At 48.6% G+C, this 19,326-nt stretch overlaps 2 long non-coding RNA genes across 2 annotated transcripts; both read left to right on the forward strand.

Moving 5' to 3' along the window:
• Positions 1–128: 128 nt before the first annotated feature.
• Positions 129–5,878, forward strand: LOC114219032 (uncharacterized). The gene is made up of 4 exons (XR_003611300.2): positions 129–225; positions 1,443–1,504; positions 4,991–5,172; positions 5,320–5,878. It is a non-coding gene; the product is annotated as an uncharacterized LOC114219032 (long non-coding RNA).
• A 3,382-nt stretch (positions 5,879–9,260) lies between these two features.
• LOC114219195 (uncharacterized) lies at positions 9,261–16,470 on the forward strand. The gene is made up of 3 exons (XR_003611337.2): positions 9,261–9,865; positions 14,185–14,306; positions 16,059–16,470. It is a non-coding gene; the product is annotated as an uncharacterized LOC114219195 (long non-coding RNA).
• The last annotated feature ends 2,856 nt before the right edge of the window (positions 16,471–19,326 follow it).

Raw genomic sequence — 19,326 nt, forward strand, 5'->3', positions numbered from 1 at the left:
GGGCAACGGACCGACGACGGAGCGCCGCGAGGGCCAAGCCGCCTCCAGCGCGATACCGAACGCGCGGAGAGAAAAGAGGCTGCGTTTTTTCCTCTGGCGCCCTCTCGTGGGGGACGGGAGATCAATCGGAAACGTCCCTAGTCCCGGAAACAGGGAAGGATGAAGGTAAAGGAATCCTCGCTAGTCCGCAAAATTCAGAACGGTGGTTGCCTGCGGGGGATGAAGGTGAGGGTTGGAGGGGGGAAGGTCGGGGGGGGACACGATAGGGGAGGAGACTGTAAGTCAGTGGTTCTCAAGCCTGGCTGCACACGAGGATCCCTTGGGGGAGGTCTTAAAAGTCCAGATGCCTTTAAAGAAGAAAAATTAAGTAAATCCAGATGCCCAGACCAAACTCCAGACCAGTCCCATCAGGTTCTCAGGGCCTGAGAGGTTGTCTCGGCTCCCCGCGTGCACTCAGCGTGCAACCAGCTCTCCGAAGAGCTGGCCTAAGTGGATACCAGTTATTGGTATCTATTGTCTTTAGCTTGTGGTGGGTTCAAGGGTGTTCATTCTATTGTTGTTTTATGACTCGCATGTGTTACATGGATTATTTTATGTGTGAGAAACATAATAAAGGGGCGCCCGCCCGGCTCATTCCGTGGAGCTTGCAACTCCTGAATGTCAGGATTGTGAGTTCGGGCCCCACGTTGGGCGTAAAGCTTAGTTTACTTTTTTTTTTCTTTAAATAAATAAATTTACCTTAAAAAAATAATAAAGACAACTTCACTGATTTTTTTCTTTAAATAAATAAATTTACCTTAAAAAATGATAAAGACAACTTCCTCTTTTCTTTCATTTTCCCATTTTTCATGTTTAATTCTCTTAATTCCTCCCTTCCTTCTTATTCATTTCTCTGTTTTTTCCTGGGTGCAGCATAGCGTCTTGTTGAACATTTTGGCCTCTAGTCCAGCCTCCACCAAGCCATTTGTGGGGCCTTGGGCAGGTCACTTCTCTCTGGGAAATGAGAGTGGTAAAGCAATTGAACAGAGAGGCCATTAGACCAGGCAGCTTTGATGCCTTGCTAGCCTAGCAAGCAAACCAAAACCTAACTCAGAATCAAGCCTGGCTGCACACAAGAAATCTGAGAAAATTTAAAATTTAAAATCCAAAATCCGAGAAAGAATAAACATAAGGACAGCCAACTACAGACAGCCGCCTAGCTATTCCCAAACAAAGCAACTGCATGAGCTGTAGCCAATAAAGTGATTTCCTTGCTTTGCTTCAGCCTCTTCTCTTTAAGAAAGCTCTCCCCCCAGGTCCTGCCTTCTGGCAGAGAGCTCCTACCCACCTTTGGTTTGGTGATACTCCGTTAAAATTGATATATACCCAAATAAACGCTTGAAAATTTTAATGTGTCTCAGTGTACCCTTTAACAAGAGTACCAGCAGTGCTGATTTTTTTAGAATTGCCCTTGTGAGAGGAAATGAAGGGTTCAATGGAGAGCAGAGCACCTGGTGCATCTCAGGTAAGTATTCTTTTTCCCCATCTCCCTTTACTTGACTCTTGCTGACTCGGGGTCTGCCCTGCTCCATGCATGAGATTCCCCAGGGTTACCCTCCTGTTGGTCCCTACCCCTTTGGCCAAGCTCATGGCCACTTTTCCACATTGTGTCGCCCTCCCCACCCCTCCAATGGGCCAGGGAAGCAGCTACCCACCAGGGTCAGCCCAGCAAAAGAGCCCAATACATAAATGCTTGTTGGTGGGTCTGAGTGTGGTAGGAACTTCAGCAATATGTGAATGGGGGGGGGGGGAAGAAACGTGAATTGAGTAGGGGGAGACCTGGCTTAGGTCCCGATTTTGTGCCTCTTGAGTGAGTCTCCTCTGCTCCCTGAGCCTTTGGTTTTCTTATCTGTATAATTGCCTTAAAGGACAAACAAGCTCCACTAGTGGGACTCCAGCTCCTAGGGCTTGACGGGCCTGGTCCTCAGGCTGTGGTCTCCGGGCCTCTTCTGCTGGACAGCCATCCCCACTGGCCCCCATTTATTCAGCTTCTACCCTCATGATACGTAGCTACCTGTAGCTCATTAAGCATCTTTACAAGTATCTTTTCCTTTGTTCTTCTCAGGACCCCTGTGAGATATTTTATTGTTCCCATGTTATTATTTTTTAAAAGATCTTATTTTTTAAATTTTTTTAAGATTTTTTTTAAAATATTTTATTTATTTATTTGACATAGAGAGAGAGAGAGACAGAGTGAGCACAAGCAGGGGGAGTGGCAGGCAGAGGCAGAGGGAGAAGCAGGATCCCCACAGAGAAGGGGGAGCCCGATGCGGGACTCGATCCCAGGACTCCGGGATCATGACCTGAGCCGAAGGCAGTCGCTTAACCAACTGAGCCACCCAGGCGCCCTGATTTATTTATTTTTTTAAAGATTGAAAGAAACCGCATGTGTGCACGAGCAGGGGGAGGGGCAGAGGGAGAGGGAGAAGCAGACTCCCCACTGAGCACAGAGCCCGATGCAGGGCTCGATCCCAGGACCCTGAGATCATGACCTGAGCCAAATTCAAGAGTTGGACGCTTAAACCAATGAAGCCACACAGGCACCCCAAAAGATTTTAATTTTTTTAAGTAATTTCTATACCCAACTTGGGGCTCGAACTCATGATCCTGAGATCAATGCCGGCATCCAGCACAGGGAAGACTCACCATAAATATTTGTTAAGAATGAATGAGCAGATTCCCTGCTTTTGAGTCCCTTCTTCTTCTCCAAAAGGAAAAGGGAAGCATAATGTAGACAGAAAGCAAAAAGAAAGACAAAACAGAACTAAAACATTATTTGAATACCATGTGCCAGACACTTTGGGAAGTATTCGCTCCCTTAAGCCTCCCTCCAGCGCGTGGGAGTCCTGCCTCCGCCCCGTACATGAGGGAACTGAGACCCTTGAGAAGTCAAGCCACCCTTTTGAGGTCACACAGGAAGGACTGTGCGAACCGGGATTCACACGCAACCTCCAGGAGTGTGTGATCCCTCTTCAGACTGCTTTTCCAGGAGCCTGTGACTTGCAGGTGTAGCTCTTAAAAGAGGCCAGCAGATGTGGACCAGCTGTGCCATTTAAAGAGTTCAGCAATATTAAATATTTAGTGACAGGTTGATGACTGTGGCCCACAGGGGGCGGAGAGGGGAAGGCCTGGCATGTGGACGCTGCTCGTGCTGGGTCCTGGACCAGCGCCGTGAGGAAGGCTGTTCTTGGACTTGTGTCTTTGGATGTCCTAGCATGAGAGGAGAAAACATGGCTGGAGAGATGGCGTGATGACACGGGAGCAGCTCCCCATTGTCTGAAGCGTGATGGCGTTGGAGGCTGCCCCATGCCCTCGCTTAATTAGTAGGTGGCGTTGCCAAGGCACATTGGTCTAAGCTGGGTTTTCACAGGGTTTCAACATCAGCCACGCCTCCGGCTTCTCTCTCCTCACTGGGGCTGGGCTCCCCATCCTCCCTGAAGACAACAAGTGCTGCAGGAGACCCTGGGGCTATGGGGCTGCCCATCGGAGCCCCAGGTTGTGTGTTTTAATAATGAGAATAAGAATCATCATAAATGTAGATATCCATGAGAAAAGTAAAAAGGCATCCACCAACAACAGTGGATATCACTAGCGGGCAGGATTCAGGGTGATTTGAATTTTTATCTCTCCCTAGGTTTTTATTTTTTTAATTATTTATTTTTTAAAGATTTTATTTATTTATTTGACAGAGAGAGACACAGCAAGAGAGGGAACACAAGCAGGGGGAGTGGGAGAGGGAGAAGCAGGCTTCCCGTGGAGCAGGGAGCCCAATGCAGGGCTTGATGCAGGGCTCGATGCGGGGCTTGATGCAGGGCTTGATCCCAGGACCTGAGATCACGACCTGAGCCGAAGGCAGATGCTCAACCTTCTGAGCCACCCACACGCCCCTGCTTTAGACTTTATGAGGTGCTTTCAGTGATGAGTGGCTCTCAACCTCGGCTACAGGTCTGAATCACCTAGAGTGATTTTTTTTTTTTTTTAAATCCTGATGCTTGATCCCCGAGACAGAGGTTCTGATGTAATTGGTCAGGTTTGGGGCAGTTTATCTTTTTAATTAAAAACCTTTTTTAAAAGATTTTATTTATTTATTTGAGAGAGAGAGGGCATGCACGGTTGGGGTGGGGGGCAGAGGGAGACAGAGAAAGAGACTCTCCACTGAGCGGGGAGCTGGTCAAGGGGCTTGATCCCAGGACCCTGAGATCATGACCTGAACTGAAGGCAGATGCTTAACCCACTGAGCCACCCACGTGCCCCTCTTTTTAATTAAAAACGTTTTAATTGAGGAGTGCCTGGGTGGCTCTGTGGTTAAGCATCAGTCTCAGGATCGAGCTCCATGTCTGGCTCCCTGCTCGGCGGGAAGCCTGCTTCTCCCTCTCCCGCTCCCCCTGCTTGTGTTCCCTCTCTCGCTGTGTCTCTCTCTGTCAAATAAATAAGATTAAATTTAAAAAAATAAAAATAAAAGTAAAAAAAATTTTTTAATGTTTCAATTGAAGAAGAGTGGATACACAATATCATGTTAGTTTCGGGTGCACAATGTAGCCATCCCACAATTGTATATACAACAAAACGAGTGTGGTCACCATCTGTTGCCAAAGTTGTTACAATATTATCGACTGTATTCCCTTTGCTGTACTGATCATCCTGCTGACTGATTTATTTTACTGGAAGCTCATCCATATTTTAAATAAACTTTATTTTAGGATAGTTTTAGATTTACAGAAAAATGCAAAGAGAGTACAGAGAGTTCCATTATACTCCATACTCATTTTTCCATTACTAACATCTTCTGTTCATTAGGTACTTCTGTAGGACAGAAGTCTCACGGGGTTGAGTTCAAGGTGTCGGCGGGGCTGCACTTCTTTCTCCAGGCTTGAGGGGAAAAATGGGTTTCTTTGCCTTCTTCAGGCTTCTAGAGGCTGCCCCATTCCTTGGCTTTCCTCCGTCTTCACAGCTTACAGCGAGGATGCCCCTCTGACCATTCTTCACTAGTCACATCTGCTTGGACTGCAGCTGGGGAAGCTTCTCCACTTCTAAGGATTCATGTACCCACCTGGATAATTCAGGATAACCTCGCCATCTCAAGGTTTCTAACCTTAATCACATCTGCTAAGCCCCTTCTTCCACATAGCCAAGGTAACATATTCACAGCTTCTGGGATCGGGAAGTGGACATCTTTGGAGGTCATCACTCCACCCACCACAGGAGGAAAGGGGGACACTTTTAATTACTGTCATTCAATTTCATCCGGTTTTGTTTTTGTTTTCTGCCCCCCCCCAAAAGAAAGGTATATCGCTGCCACATCACTCATCCCTCTGAGCACTCCTGGCACGTGCTTACCTCATCCCTCCCAGTGCGGAGGTCATCGCCCTGAGAGAGACCCGTGCAGGGAAGCCTGCCCTTTCAGGTGTGTGCCCAGGACCTCCCATGCCCCACTGATGCACCATCTGTAAATCAGGTGGGCTCATCAGACCCTGTTCCTATGTGCAGAGGGAGCTGCAAAATGGAATCGTGTTCCAGAACCTCCCATTCAGAGCCCTCGGGTAGTTCAGCCTGCTTCTGGCTGCTAGAATATATTCATCTGATGGAATGGCACTGTCTTGGGGATTCCTTTTATTTTTCAAGGCCAAGCCAGTATGAAGGAAGGAGCCTCCGTGCAGCCCTCAATCATTTTGTATCTCTGAGCTTCAATTTTCCCATCTGTGAAATGGGAACGGTAGTACGAGTTTGGTAGTAACAGCTGCCTTAGCCCAGAGCTAGGCACAGTGTCGGGACTTGATAAATGATCCCTGTTGGTGTTACAATGACCCTGATACTGACGGTTTTCTGCATAGCGCCTGCCTCCATAAGGGCTGGGTTCAGTCGCCTGTCTCGGAAAGGAAGGCGCTGGGACATTGTTACTTATTTGCCCATCAGGGGTTGTGATCAATCTAGCCATTCCCCCCAGTTTTCCTGCTCAAGCTGCACCCTGATTGGGGTGGAGTATCCTCCTCTGTGTGCTTTAGGAGGAAATCCTGATGTGTCTAAACCAACAGCGGTGGACCCATGCCCTTATGTGGGAAGGGACGTGGGGCCCAGTTCCACCCAATGACACTTCAGGGGATGTCTGCTGGGTGTTGGGGGGTGGTTGCTGGGTGTTGTCCTATCTGCAGGAGACCCAGGGTACTGCTGCAGCCATATTCCCACCAGGAGGAAGCCCCCTGACCCAGCTGGCTGTGATCATCACAGGGCAGGAGAGAGAAGAATCTGCTCCTTGATGGTGATATGGTGATATGGTGAGGTCAGAAACAGAATCAGCCCATCCATGGGGCCCCCAACCCCATAGCTTGGGCTTCCTTTTTTTTATTTCCTTCTAAGTTTTTCCTTTTATTACTGTTTTATGGTACAGAACAAAAAACATGTAACTTGAGATCTACCCCCTTAAGAAAATTTGTTTTTTTAAAAAAGATTTTATTTATTTGTTTATCAGAGATCGAGAGCAAGAGCACAAGCAGGGGGAGGGGCAGGCAGAAGCAGGCTCCCTGCAGAGCAAGGAGCCCGATGCGGGGATCGATCCCAGGACCCTAGGATCATGACCTGAGCTGAAGGCAGGCACCTAATCAATGGAGCTACCCAGGCATCCCTCCCTTAACAAAGATTTAAGTATACAGTAAAGAATTGTTAATGGATAGAGAAGATGCGGTATATACATATAATGGGCTTCCTTTTTAGAAGATCAACTAAAGAGTCTTCTTGCTTTAAGTCATTTTCTCAGTTACCAGGAAGCATTCCCATCGACAGACTTTTCTAGAGCAGCATTGCTCACAGTTCTATATATATATATGACACTTAGGGAGGAGGGCGTTAAAATACACTTATAAAATCAACCATTTTTAAGTGTGCAATGCAGTGGCATGAAGTACACTCACAGTGGGGCACCTGGGTGGCTCAGTCGTTAAGCATCTGCCTTCGGCTCAGGTCATGGTTCCACGGTCCTGGGTTCGAGCCTGCTTCTCCCTCTGCCTCTCCCCCCTGGCTTGTGCTCTCTCTCTCTCAAATAAATAAATAAAACCTTAAAAAAAAAAAAGGTACACTCACAGTGTTGCGCAACCATCTCCGTGTCCTTCGGCTATTATTTAATGTACAAAATCAGGTTGTGGAAACAGATAATAACAATAATAATACTTACACGGCATGTATCACACTGCGGGTGGGTATGGGTATTTCTGTGACCGAGGTATTACTGGCTTAAAAAGACACCAGAAAACAAAATATTCAAATACCCTTTTCCCTAGACAGGTTGGCAGTTTGCCGAGGCCCACAGAAAGGAGACGTTGGTGGAAGAATGCTTCCCCCGCCTCGCAGGGGTGCAGCAGGGGCCTAGAATAGAGCTTGAATCACTCAGGCTGGTTGCTTTCGCCACAGCCGCATTTCAGAAGACACGGCCCGCTCCATGTGCAAATAGCACGCCTTCTGGAGAAGAAAAAGAATGTGATGTGTGAGACCTTCACTTTTACATTCCGAGTGTAATTCTTTTTTTTTTTTTAAAGATTTTATTTATTTGAGAGAGAGAGCAAGAGAGCACAAGAGGGGGGAGGGTCAGGGGGAGAAGCAGACCTCACCATATCACCATATCACCATGCTCCCGCCCAGCAGGGAGCCTGATGCGGTACTCGATCCCGGGACTCCGGGATCATGACCCGAGCCGAAGGCAGTCGCCTAACCAACCGAGCCACCCAGGCGCCCCTGAGTGTAATTCCTGAACCACTACAGCCCCCGGAGAACTGATGTCAGAGGTCCCCCACTTCCCCTGCACACCCCCACCCCTACCCTCACCCCCAGGCTGGTTCTCCCTGGGGTTGGGGGGCACCCAAGACCACAGTGGGAGAACCACCTGAGCCAGCTTGGTGGAGCTCACCCCTCACTTTTCACAGGGGGAGCTGAGGCCCAGAGATGGGGAGGGTGTGCCCAAACGGGGTAAGTGGCCTAGCCAGTGTGTCTGGTGAGTGCAGCTGGTGGCCTCAGCGAGCACCTGCTCAGCAGTCATTGGACAGGGACTGTCCCGTGCCCCTGTGACTTCCCTTCTCACAGTGTCTCCAGGAAGTATGGGTTATGGCAACCCCGCTTTTCAGATGGAGAAACTGAGGCTTCATGCCGTTGGACAGAGGGCTCTCAGGGCCCGTAGAGGGAGTCAGGGTCCCCATCCCAAAGCCCACACTGGTTCCATTCTCCTGGGCTGTCAGATGTGGTCGCAGTCCACCAAGATGGGGCATCATCAAGATAGCCTTGCATTTTCTGTGACTTTCCTGGACGTGGGTGCACCCACTGGCCACCCCTGGACGGCAGAGAGCTTCTACTTCCTAAGTTCCCAAGTTCAAGGTGACGGGTGGATCATGTCAGAGCAACTCCCTTCTCTGCTTAACTTTGAGCCTTCCTGGACTCCCCATTTCCCTCTGCCTGAAGCTCACACCATGAGCAAGCCACGGGACCCAGTGTGGTGGTCTGGCCCTTGGCCAGCCTCGCCCACCACACTGGCCTTTCCTTTAACTCCCATGGCCAGTTTCTGCCATGCTGTTCCTTCTGCCTGGAAGGCTCTGCACCACTTCTAACTCCTCTTTATCCTTCAGGTCTCATAAATGCCCTTTTCTCTGGGAAGCCCTCCCTGATCCTCTCTGATGAGGTCAGGTTGCCTGCCTTGGGGCCCACTGCATTTTTCCCATAGTGTTCACTGCAGTGGGAAAGAAATGATTTTTTAAAATTAATAACCTGCCCACACTAGACTCTGAATTTCATGAGAGTAGGGACTTCGCTGCCTTGTTCCTACGATGTGTCCCCTGTCTCTGCTGTACTGATTGGTACACAGCAGGTGCTTAATAAATACTGGATGAAGGGCGCCTGGGTGGCTCAGTTGGTTGGGCGACTGCCTTCGGCTCAGGTCATGATCCTGGAGTCCCGGGATCGAATCCTGCACTGGGTTCCCTGCTCAGCGGGGAGTCTGCTTCTCCCTCTGACCCTCTTCCCTCTCGTGCTCTCATTCTCTCTCTCTCAAATAAATGAAGGAGTGAGTGAAACTCTGGCCAGGGGGACACTAACTTAAGCACACTTGTAGTGGGGGACACGGGGGCTGGAGCTGGAGGGCCACACCTTTGCCAGAGATGTTTGCCCCCAACCTGGGCCATGTGCCAGGACTGGTTCTTGAAAGCGAGCGCAGTCTTGGTTGAGCAAGCACCTGGGGTGTTCCCAAACTCCTCTACTGAATTTCAAGAACCTTTGTCCCTGGAAAAATCTTCCCCACTTGTCCTGTCTCCTCAGGTGTGCCTCCGCACCACCCTCACCAGGACAACAAAGTGCTCAAGTGACTGGCCTGGGTCCTAGGGGAAGGGCAGCAGGAGTGAGGGACATGCCCCCTCCCCCCAAAGCCACTATTGGAATTAGAAGGTAGAAGGATGTAGAGAGCAAGATGGAGTCACTCATGTCAAGCAGGGGCCTACGCGGAGCAATGATGCCAGCCGTTAAGGGTACCTCGGCTACGAGATATCGCCGGGACCAGCACCAGCTGACCACACTCCAGAGCTGATAACAAGCAGGAGCTGAGCAGGTGGGCCACCGCCCAAGACTGGCCCAAGACTGATAGAGCCCTTTAAACGGGAGAGGATTTTGGCAGCAAACTGTCAGACTCTTCAGCCATGACCCCTCTATGCCTGGCCACTTAAAAAAGGCAGCGGCCCCCGAAGGCTCTGCCCGATGGATCCCCCAACAGAACTGAGATCCTTCGCCACTTGAACAGAATAAGAAGAAGCAGTAAGTGCCAAGAGCTGACCCGGGACCAGGCCCAGGTCTCGTCTCAATGGTGCGCCCACAGATTGACTCCGCGTTTTTTCTTTTTTTTTTTTCCTTCATTAACTTCCTCCCCACTCGATTATCTTGTTGTTGTGTGACTTGTCGTGTTCTGCTCTGCGTGCCATGTAAGAAGCCGTTAGTCAGGTGGTGAAATGTCATTGAGTTTGGAATCCTGAACCTGCTGTATAATTATGTGAACCTTGCTTTATGACTGAATAAAGCTGACGTTGTGGAAAGACACATTTTGTGTGTGCACCTTCATAGGGTGCTCGTGACAGAGGGAGGGACCTCTGAAATTATCGTGCAAGGCCCCCTCCCTTAACCCTTGGAAAATGAGGCTCAAGGAGGGACATCAAGTCTTGAAACCGATCCACAGAGTTAGAACCAGATCTTAGGTCCCCTGACAGGTGGGCCTGGGGGCCTTCCACTTTCCTGGACTCCCTAGTTTTACTCCGAATTTCTGAGAGCTGGGGAGGGCATGTTGATGGTCAGCAACATCACCCTCGGCATCCCCATGGGACCTCTGTCAAGTGCCAAGGTGTGTCCCAGGTGAATCTTTAAATATGCCATCTCCCTGAATATTGTCCTTGGCACTTGGAAGGAAGTGCCATTAGGATCCCCATTTTACAGATGAAGAAGCCGAGGCTCAGAGAGATGATGTCATTTGCTCAAGGTCACACAGCTGGAAGCAGCAGACCTAGGGTTTGATCCTGTGTCTGTCAGACTCCAGAGTCTGTGTTCTTATCTGTTCCCTTGTCTCCTCATGTTCAGATGCTAGATTCAGTGCATGATTTATTCCTATTAAAAAAGGGAGGGGCGCCTGGGTGGCTCAGTTGGTTGGGCGGCTGCCTTCGGCTCAGGTCATGATCCTGGAGTCCCAGGATCGAGTCCCGCATCGGGCTCCCTGCTCGGCGGGAAGTCTGCTTCTCCCTCTGATCCTTTTCCCTCTTGTGCTCTCTGTCTCTCATTCTCTCTCTCAAATAAATAAATAAAATCTTAAAAAAAAAAAAAAAGGGAGAAGAGGGGCGCCTGGGTGGCTCAGTCAGTAAGCATCTGCCTTCGGCTCAGGTCATGATCCCGGGGTCCTGGGATCCAGGCCCACATCAGGCTCCTTGCTCCACGGGAAGCCTGCTTCTCCCTCTCCCACTCCCCCTGCTTGTGTTCCCTCTCTCGCTGTGTCTCTCTCTGTCAAGTAAATAAGTACAATCTTTAAAAAAAAAAAAAAACTAAAAAAAAAAAGGGGGGAGAAGAAGGGCGCCTGGGTGGCTCAGTTGGTTAAGCCGAAGTCTGCTTTCGGCTCAGATCATGATCCTGGGGTCCCAGGATTGAACCCCACGTCTGGCTCCCTGCTCAGTGGGGAGTCTGCTTCTCCCTCGCCCTCTGCCCCTGCCCCTGCTCCTTCTCTCTCTGTCTCTCTCTCACTCACTCTCTCAAATAAATAATTTTTAAAAATAAAAAAATTAAAAAGTCTGTGGAATTGAGTGGAATAAAGAAGACTAGCTTTCAATTTCTCTATTTCTCCAAATGACTAACAGTGGTCGTTTGCCATGGTTTGTTGGGTCAGGGACACAATGCTTGGGTCTGCTTGCAGCATTTTCCGCCGGAGCCCCCCCTACCCCCACCCCTCCCTGTATGGGCGCAAGGATGAGGTGGTATTTCTCCCTTTCCTCTACTCTGTGCTGTTTCAATGCCCCCAATACTTTTTCCATCCAGTAACTGAAAAAATGTGCAAATATTGAGCTGCAGTGCGCTGTGCCATTTTCCGGGGACGGCAGCAAGCGGGCCTGCCCGCGGTGTCGCCTACACGTTAATTAGGGAAAAGCAGCAGACGGGCCCTGGAAACAGCAAGGCGGGTTGGCATGGCGGCTCTTCACACCCAGAGGAGTTGGCTCAACAAAGCCCATTTGGCACATTTAGTCCTGCTGAAAACCTGGCAGTTGGAGAGGTGACATCACTGGAATCAATTACCCCCAGGACTGCCAATCCTGGGTAGAAATAACCCAAGAAATCAATTCATAATAACCACCCCATTCATGGTGTGCTGCCTGCCTGCCAACTTGCCAACTGCCTGATTTACATTAACCCCTTCAACCTCATGACGGAGGGCGTGATGGTGACCTACTGTCCTCCTTTCACTGATGAGACCGTGGGGGCCAAGGGCCGGCCGCCCCAAGATGGGCCACATTGGCATGAAGATGATGGTGGGTTAAAAAGCCATCAAACCCCATCAGCTTAAGGAAAAGCACTTTACCTTCCCCTAGAACTGTCTTAAAAGAATTTAGATAGAGGACCTGCTCCGGGAAGAGGGCTAGCACCATATAGAACTGCATTATGGTATGAACAAGGGATGCTGGCCGGGGAGGGACCCAGCAAGGCCACTTTGATCAAAGTCCTCTCTATGTCCCATTGTTTCTGTGCAGCCCAGCAAACGTGTGTTTACCAAATATTTACTTTTTTGTTTTTTAAAGATTTTATTTATTTATTCAACAGAGACAGCGAGAGAGGGAACACAAGCAGGGGGAGTGGGAGAGGGAGAAGCAGGCTCCCTGCTGAGCAGGGAACCCAACGTGCGGCTCGATCCCAGGACCCTGGGATCATGACCTGATCGAAAGGCAGACGCTTAACCAACGGGGCCACCCAGGCACCCCCCCCAATATTTACTCTTTCTTCCTGTGAATTGTATTCCTTCTCTTTGAAGTCCTGGACCCCCTACCCCCTTCTCCTTAGTTCAGCATGACACGTACACCTCATTGTACCTGTCTTTGGAATTTCCATGTCTACATGGATTCCCCGTACATACAAAATCAAATCTGACTTTCTCTTAATCTGTTTTGCGTCAATTTGATTCTTTTTTTTTAAAGATTTTATTTATTTATTTGACGGAGAGAGAGGGAACACAAGCAGGGGGAGTAGAAGAGGGAGAAGCAGGCTTCCTGCTGAGCAGGGAGCCCGATGTGGGGCTCGATCCCAGGACCTTGGGATCATGACCTGAGATGAAGGCAGACGCTTAATGACTGAGCCACCCAGATGCCCCCATCAATTTGATTCTTGGTCCAACTAGGACCTTGAGGGGACAGGAGGTTCTTGTTCCCCAACAAGACCATGGAGGGTTAGAGAGGGAAAGTGTGGTAGGCTAATGAATGGGTCCCCAAAGAGATGGGCTCCCAATCCCTGGAACCCCTCAATGTGACCTTATGTGGAAAAGGGGTCTTGGCAGATGTGATCGAGTTAAGGATCCTGTGATGGAGGGATTATCCTGCATTATCTGGCTGGGCCCTAACTGCCATCACAAGCACCCTTATAAGACAGAGATGGGGGGCGCGCCTGGGTGGCTCAGTTGGTTAAGCGACTGCCTTCGGCTCAGGTCATGATCCTGGAGTCCCGGAATTGAGTCCCACATCAGGCTCCCTGCTCAGCAGGGAGTCTGCTTCTCCCTCTGACCCTCTCCCCTCTCATGCTCTCTCTCTATCTCATTCTCTCTCTCAAATAAATAAATAAATAAAATCTTAAAAAAAAAAAAAAGACAGAGATGGGGGGACTGTACACATACCAGGAAAGCCATGTGAAGACAGAGGCAGATATTGGAGCCATGCAGCCCCAAGCCAAAGGACGCCCAGAGTCCCCAGAAGCTGAAGGGGCAAGGAGCAGATTATCCTCTAGAACTTTCTGAGGGCATGCCGTGCTGTTGACACCTTGATTTTGCCCTGGTGGTACGGATTTCAGATTTCTGGTCTCCAAAACAGAGAGAATAAATTTTTGGTTGTTTTAAACCACCAGACTTGTGGGCCTTTGCAATATAGCAACCCCAGGAAACTCACACAGGAAATGACTTGTCCGTGGCCACCCAGCTAGCCAGTGGAGGTGTTGGGCTTCAAACACAGTAAATGCTCAAAAAACAGGACCTGTCGTTATTGTTATCATTACTGTTGCCTGTGGGAAGGCTGAGGATAAAATGTCAAAAAGACCATGGATTTGGCCTACTTTATCCATCCCAACAGATGCCGTTGGGGAGAGACTGTCTGAGTAGCCAGGATTGGATGATTCAGTTTGGGAAGAAGCTATTAACCCTGGGTGGGGCTGGCTCGGGAAGATGATGAAACTGTGTAGGGTGAACACCTCAACGCCCTGAGTCATTTCCAACCACAAGGGTAGACCGCCGCTGGCTAAGCTGGTCGAGCAGATGGGCTTGGGAGGGAGTTTGCAGCTGATAGAGCAAGTGGGTTGGCCCAACAGTCCAAAGAGATGAGGCAGCTCTTCTGTGTCTGGCTGTATTTCCCCCCATGACACTTTACTTATTGATGATTTCATCCTCTGTTCTCTTTCGTTCAGAGTCAACACTCAACACGTGGCCCCTCCCCTCTTCCTTCCATGTCTCCTCCTTTCACTTCCTTTCCCTTCCCTTCTGTTCTTGAGCCATTCAACCCAAGAGCCATTTGGAGGGTCCCAGCAAGGTAAGCAGCAGCAGTGGGGGAACGCGGAGAGGGTACATGGTTCCCCACAGAGGGAGGTGTCATCGTGCACATGGGGTAAGAAGAGCGTCCTCATGGGGTGAGGGGAGCCCAGCATGGGCGGCCAGAGCTCATGCGAGTGAGGAGGGCATCCCCGCAGAAAGGCAACCTGAGCTCCAGTGGGCTGTAAAGGGCATCCTTGTTGGGAAGAGGGTGGCATCGACAGTAAGAAATTGTTGCACTTGGGGCCAAAGAAGCAAACACACTGAAAACAATAAGAATGTCAGCTTTCTCACTGTTGGACAAGGGCGTTCCCAATGTGGAAATGGGAAGAACGGGACTTAGCCCCATGGACTTAGATTGTAATTGGATCTATTAGGATGAACTCATGGTTTTTTTCTTTGGGTTTTTTTTTTTTTTTAAGATTTTATTTATTTATTTGTCAGAGAGAGAGAGAGAGAGAGAGAGCTCCAGCAGGGAGAGTGGCAGGCAGAGGGAGAGGGAGAAGCAGACTGCCCCGTGAGCAGGGAGCCCGATGCGGGACTCAATCCCAGGACTCCAGGATCACGACTTGAGCTGAAGGCAGATGCTTAACTGACTGAGCCACCCAGGCGTTCCAAACTCATGGTTTTTAATATAGCAGAGGACTATAGAGACAAATAGAGACAAATATTGACATAAATGTGTGTGTGTGTGTACATGGGTGTGCACATGTGTGTGTAATTCTGTCCACGGAGAGGATCTAGGAGCAGTGACTCCCCAGTAACAGGAAGCACATCTAGATCTTGGTGTCTGAATACTGTTCTCCACTGAAAGGAACTTCGGCATTTTGGAGAAATGGCTGCTTTCAGGCCTAGGGCAGGGAAAGGACAAGATGAGTCTGAAATATGTTTTGCTAGAGAGTAAAGAAATGCTGACAGGATGAGTGACATGTCAAAAGGACACAGAAGCCAGCCTGAAGGGGCCACCATAGGCCAATCTAGGATAACTTGGCACCTAAAGAAAGAATAACAGTAATGTATTGTAACCCATGGAATCATTTACATCGGTCTCTACTGACCTAAATAAATGGAAAGTTTGATGAGACATGGGACATTTACCTGGTCTCCAAGTCCCTCCCTATGGATTATTTATTAGTTTCAATGAGGAAAAGAGCAGATTCACTGCACAGTGGAGAAGCCTAAAAGATACCACCTCTTTCAAGTGATCGAAGTCAACCTTACCAATAGTGGGACAAATTGAAGTCATGTATCATCTGTTACGATGCAACAAGAAAGACACAGCATCACTTCTGTGATAGTTCAGGATGTATAGAATCCACATTCTATCTAATCTAATCTATCTATCTAATCTAAGATGCATGGGATGCCTGGCTGGCTTGGTCAGTAGAGCGTGTGACTCGATCTTGGAGTTGTGTTTGGGCCCCACGTTGGGTGCAGGGATTACTTAAAAAAATAGAATCTAAGATGCATGACCTGAGGGGTGCCTGGGTCAGTTAAGCATCTGACTTCTGCTCAGGTCATGATCTCTGGGTCCTGGGATTGGGCCCCACGTCCGGCTCCCTGCTCAGTCCAGGAGTCTGCTTCTCTCTCTTTCTCTCCCTTTGCCCCTCCTCCATGCTCGTTCTCTCTCTCTCTCAAAATAAAATAAATAAAATCTTAAAAAGAAAAAGATGCATGACCTGAATCTAATTAAGAGAAAACATCAAACATAAACAGAGAGATATTCTCCAAATAACTGCCCTGTCTCTTTAAGAGTATCCAGGTCATAAGAGCCAAAGAAAGAATCAGGAATATTCCAGATTGAAAAAGACTCAAGAGACTTCACAGGACAACTAACTATAGGCAACGTGAGATCCTGAACTGGACCTTTTTGCTACAGAGGACATCATGTGGACAAATGGTGAAACTTGAATGGGTCTGAACTTTAGATGGTAATGATGTATCAGTGTTAATTTCTTGCACTGATGGATGTATTGTGATTCCACTGGAGAACATCCCTGTTTGAAGGAAATACACATTGAAATATTTAGGGTGGTGGGCATTGTATTAACCAACTTCCAATCGCTTCTCCGCCTTTTGGCTAAGATCAAGTGCAACCAACTTCCAGTGGTTCAGGGGTAAAGAGTTATTTGAATTGTACTCGCAACTTTTCTGTAAGTTTGAGATTGTGTCAAAAGAAAAAGAGGAAAAAAATGTTCTGTGTGGCTTACGTAGTGTTTTTTTTTTTAATTTGAATTCATTGCCAACATCTAAAAATCAAGAGATTTTACCTCTAATCTAAGTTTCTGACTTCTTGAGAAATCTGAAATGCTAACAACTGTGGGCAATGAGTGGCCAGGTGAATAGCCACAGTATCCTTTATTTTTTAATATTTTTTTGAAGATTTATTTGCGCATGAGCAGGGTGAGGGGACGGGACCCGGCAATCCGTGTTTTACAATGCCCTCCTGATTCTAGTGTTTATTCAAGTTTGAGAACCACTGATCTAGAGCTTTCCTCCTTTTACTCTTCACCAGAACTTTCTGCCAGGGAGATGAGGCGCTAGTAATGAGGAATTATCTGGTATTTCCCGAGGCGGGAGGGTTTGATCATTCTGGACCCTCTCTTCCCAGGAGATCACTGGGAGTCTTAGCTTTCTCCAGCTTGTCCTGAGACAGAAGCCTTAGAGCCACTGAGCTGCCTTGGTTTCCCCAAAGTGATTAGCTTCTTTTTTTTTTTTTAAAAAGATGAATTTAATTTATTTATTTTAGAGAGAGAAAGAAAGCACGAGCAGGGGGGAGGAGCAGAGGGAGAGGGACAAGCAGACTCTTCGCGGAGTGCTGAATCTGACATGGGGCTCGATCTCACGACCCTGAGATCATGACCTGAGCCAAAACCAAGAGTCGGATGCTCAACTGACTGAGCCACCCAGGGACCCCCGTAGTGTCCTTTGTTTTTTATTTATTATTTTTTAAGATTTTATTTATTCACTTGAGAGAGAGACAGAGAGCACAAGCAGGGGGAGAGGCAGAGGGAGAGGGAGAAGTTGGTAGCCCGACATGAGGCTGGATCCCAGGACCTGGAGATCATGACATGAGCTGAAGGCAGATGCTTAGGCATCTGAGCCACTCAGGCGCCCCCCCACAGTGCCCGTTAGATGGGTCATGTGACCCCCTACTCCACAGTCCCCATCACCCCTACTCCTCGGTCCCCATCACTCCTTATTGTATAAATATATGGGCTATAGTATAGCCCATAGCATCCATTTATGCTACCAGCTGGCCCCTGGGATCAGCCCAATCCCTATAATAAGGTATGGGAATCTCCCCAGAGCAGGCATTTAAAACATTTGTTGGACGGATGGATGGGTGGGTAGACAAGATGGGTAGATGGAAAAACTTTTAAAATACTCTGTTAACTTGGAGGTATGATCTTTCTCAGCACATGAAATATTCCATAGCAAGACAATTCTTATAGACTTGAATTTCTTTGTTAGCCATAGTTTCTGGGTGATTTGGCCAGGATGGAGCAAGTTGAGAAATCAGGGTGTCACCTGACGCTGGAGGTCCTCATTGTAGGTTGTAATCTCTCTGTGGAATTGATGGAGGTGTCTGAAATGTGGGTGGAGTACTGGCACCGGGCCAGGGTGCTGGGCAGGATGGCGAGGCTTCAAGGAGATCGTATCTTAGGATGCCTGAGGTGGTGAGGTTGGGTGGGGTGGGAACAAGCCAAAGTGGAAGGCTTGGGCTCCTATCAGTGGGAGATCTGACTTGATGGGGCATGTCAGGGTCTGTGTCATGAGCAAGAATGATGATAGCTTTGTCTCCCTCAGACCCCCTCATTCGTGACTGTGCTTGGGTTATACCCTTGTCTTGGAACAATCTCTTCTCCCATCTGCCCCCTGAAAGATTAAATTAAAAATATTTATTACAGTTTGGCCATTATTTTTTTCTGGCACAAGTGATTTCTCATTGCCCTTAGGATAAAAATCCGAACTCTGTACCACCCCTACCTAACCCAACATGCCCCTGCTCTCCTCCCTGAGCTAAACTCCTATCTCTCCACTCCCATTCTCTCCCCTGGTCCCCCGGGGTGCTTGCACACACCAGGCTTTTGGTCACCTTAAGGCTTTTGCACAGTCTCCAGACACCCTGGCTGTCTCCTACTTCTCCTTCAGGTCTCAGCTCTTCATAGGGACTTATTGCCTCAACCTCCGACCTCCTATTTCCCTCAGTCCTCCTCTGACACTCTGGTGTTCTATTTTCTTTTCTTTTTTTTTTTTTTTAAGATTTATTTATTTGAGAGAGAGAGAATGAGAGAGAGAGAGAGAGTACATGAGAGGGGGGAGGGTCAGAGGGAGAAGCAGACTCCCCGCCGAGCAGGGAGCCCAATGCGGGACCCGATCCCGGGACTCCGGGATCATGACCTCAGCCGAAGGCAGTCGCTTAACCAACTGAGCCACCCAGGCGCCCTGGTGTTCTATTTTCTTCATTTCTAGTTATGAGTGTCTGAAATTGTCTTGTTTGTGTATTGTATTGTGTTATCTCCCAAACCAGAATGCCAGCACCAGGAGAGCAGGAATTTTGCTGTACTGTTCATAACTTTTATCCACAATTCCTACCTAGCATAGTGCATGGCACATGGCACAATGAACATTTATTCTGGAATGAATGAAAACCTCTCAATAACTGTGTGCTAGAGTTTTTGGACAAGATGGGTATTGGGTTTTAGGACACAAACGTTTAGGTGGGTTGCAACTCATGTGACTTGTGCTCCAAGTGATGACAAGCAGGTATCCTGGACTGTAGATGTGAGGTTAGGTTTGGGGAAACAAGTGTCCAGTCCGGTGGTGGTTGAGTTGGGCCAGGTTACCATTAGGTAACATCGGACTGTTTAGGTCAGACTGGATCCCAGATTTTGGGAAACAGGAGTCTTAGCTAGGCACGGCTGGGTTAAACTTGTGACTTGAGCAGGGTCCAGTAGGTATTGGTATGATCTTAGATCACTGGAGAAGAATCAGACGTCCCCATTGGTTGTAGCTAA

Source organism: Eumetopias jubatus, unplaced genomic scaffold, assembly GCF_037043125.1.
Source record: "Eumetopias jubatus isolate StellerSeaLion01/CBP00866 unplaced genomic scaffold, mEumJub1_p1.0 scaffold_16, whole genome shotgun sequence".
Lineage (NCBI taxonomy): Eukaryota > Metazoa > Chordata > Mammalia > Carnivora > Otariidae > Eumetopias > Eumetopias jubatus.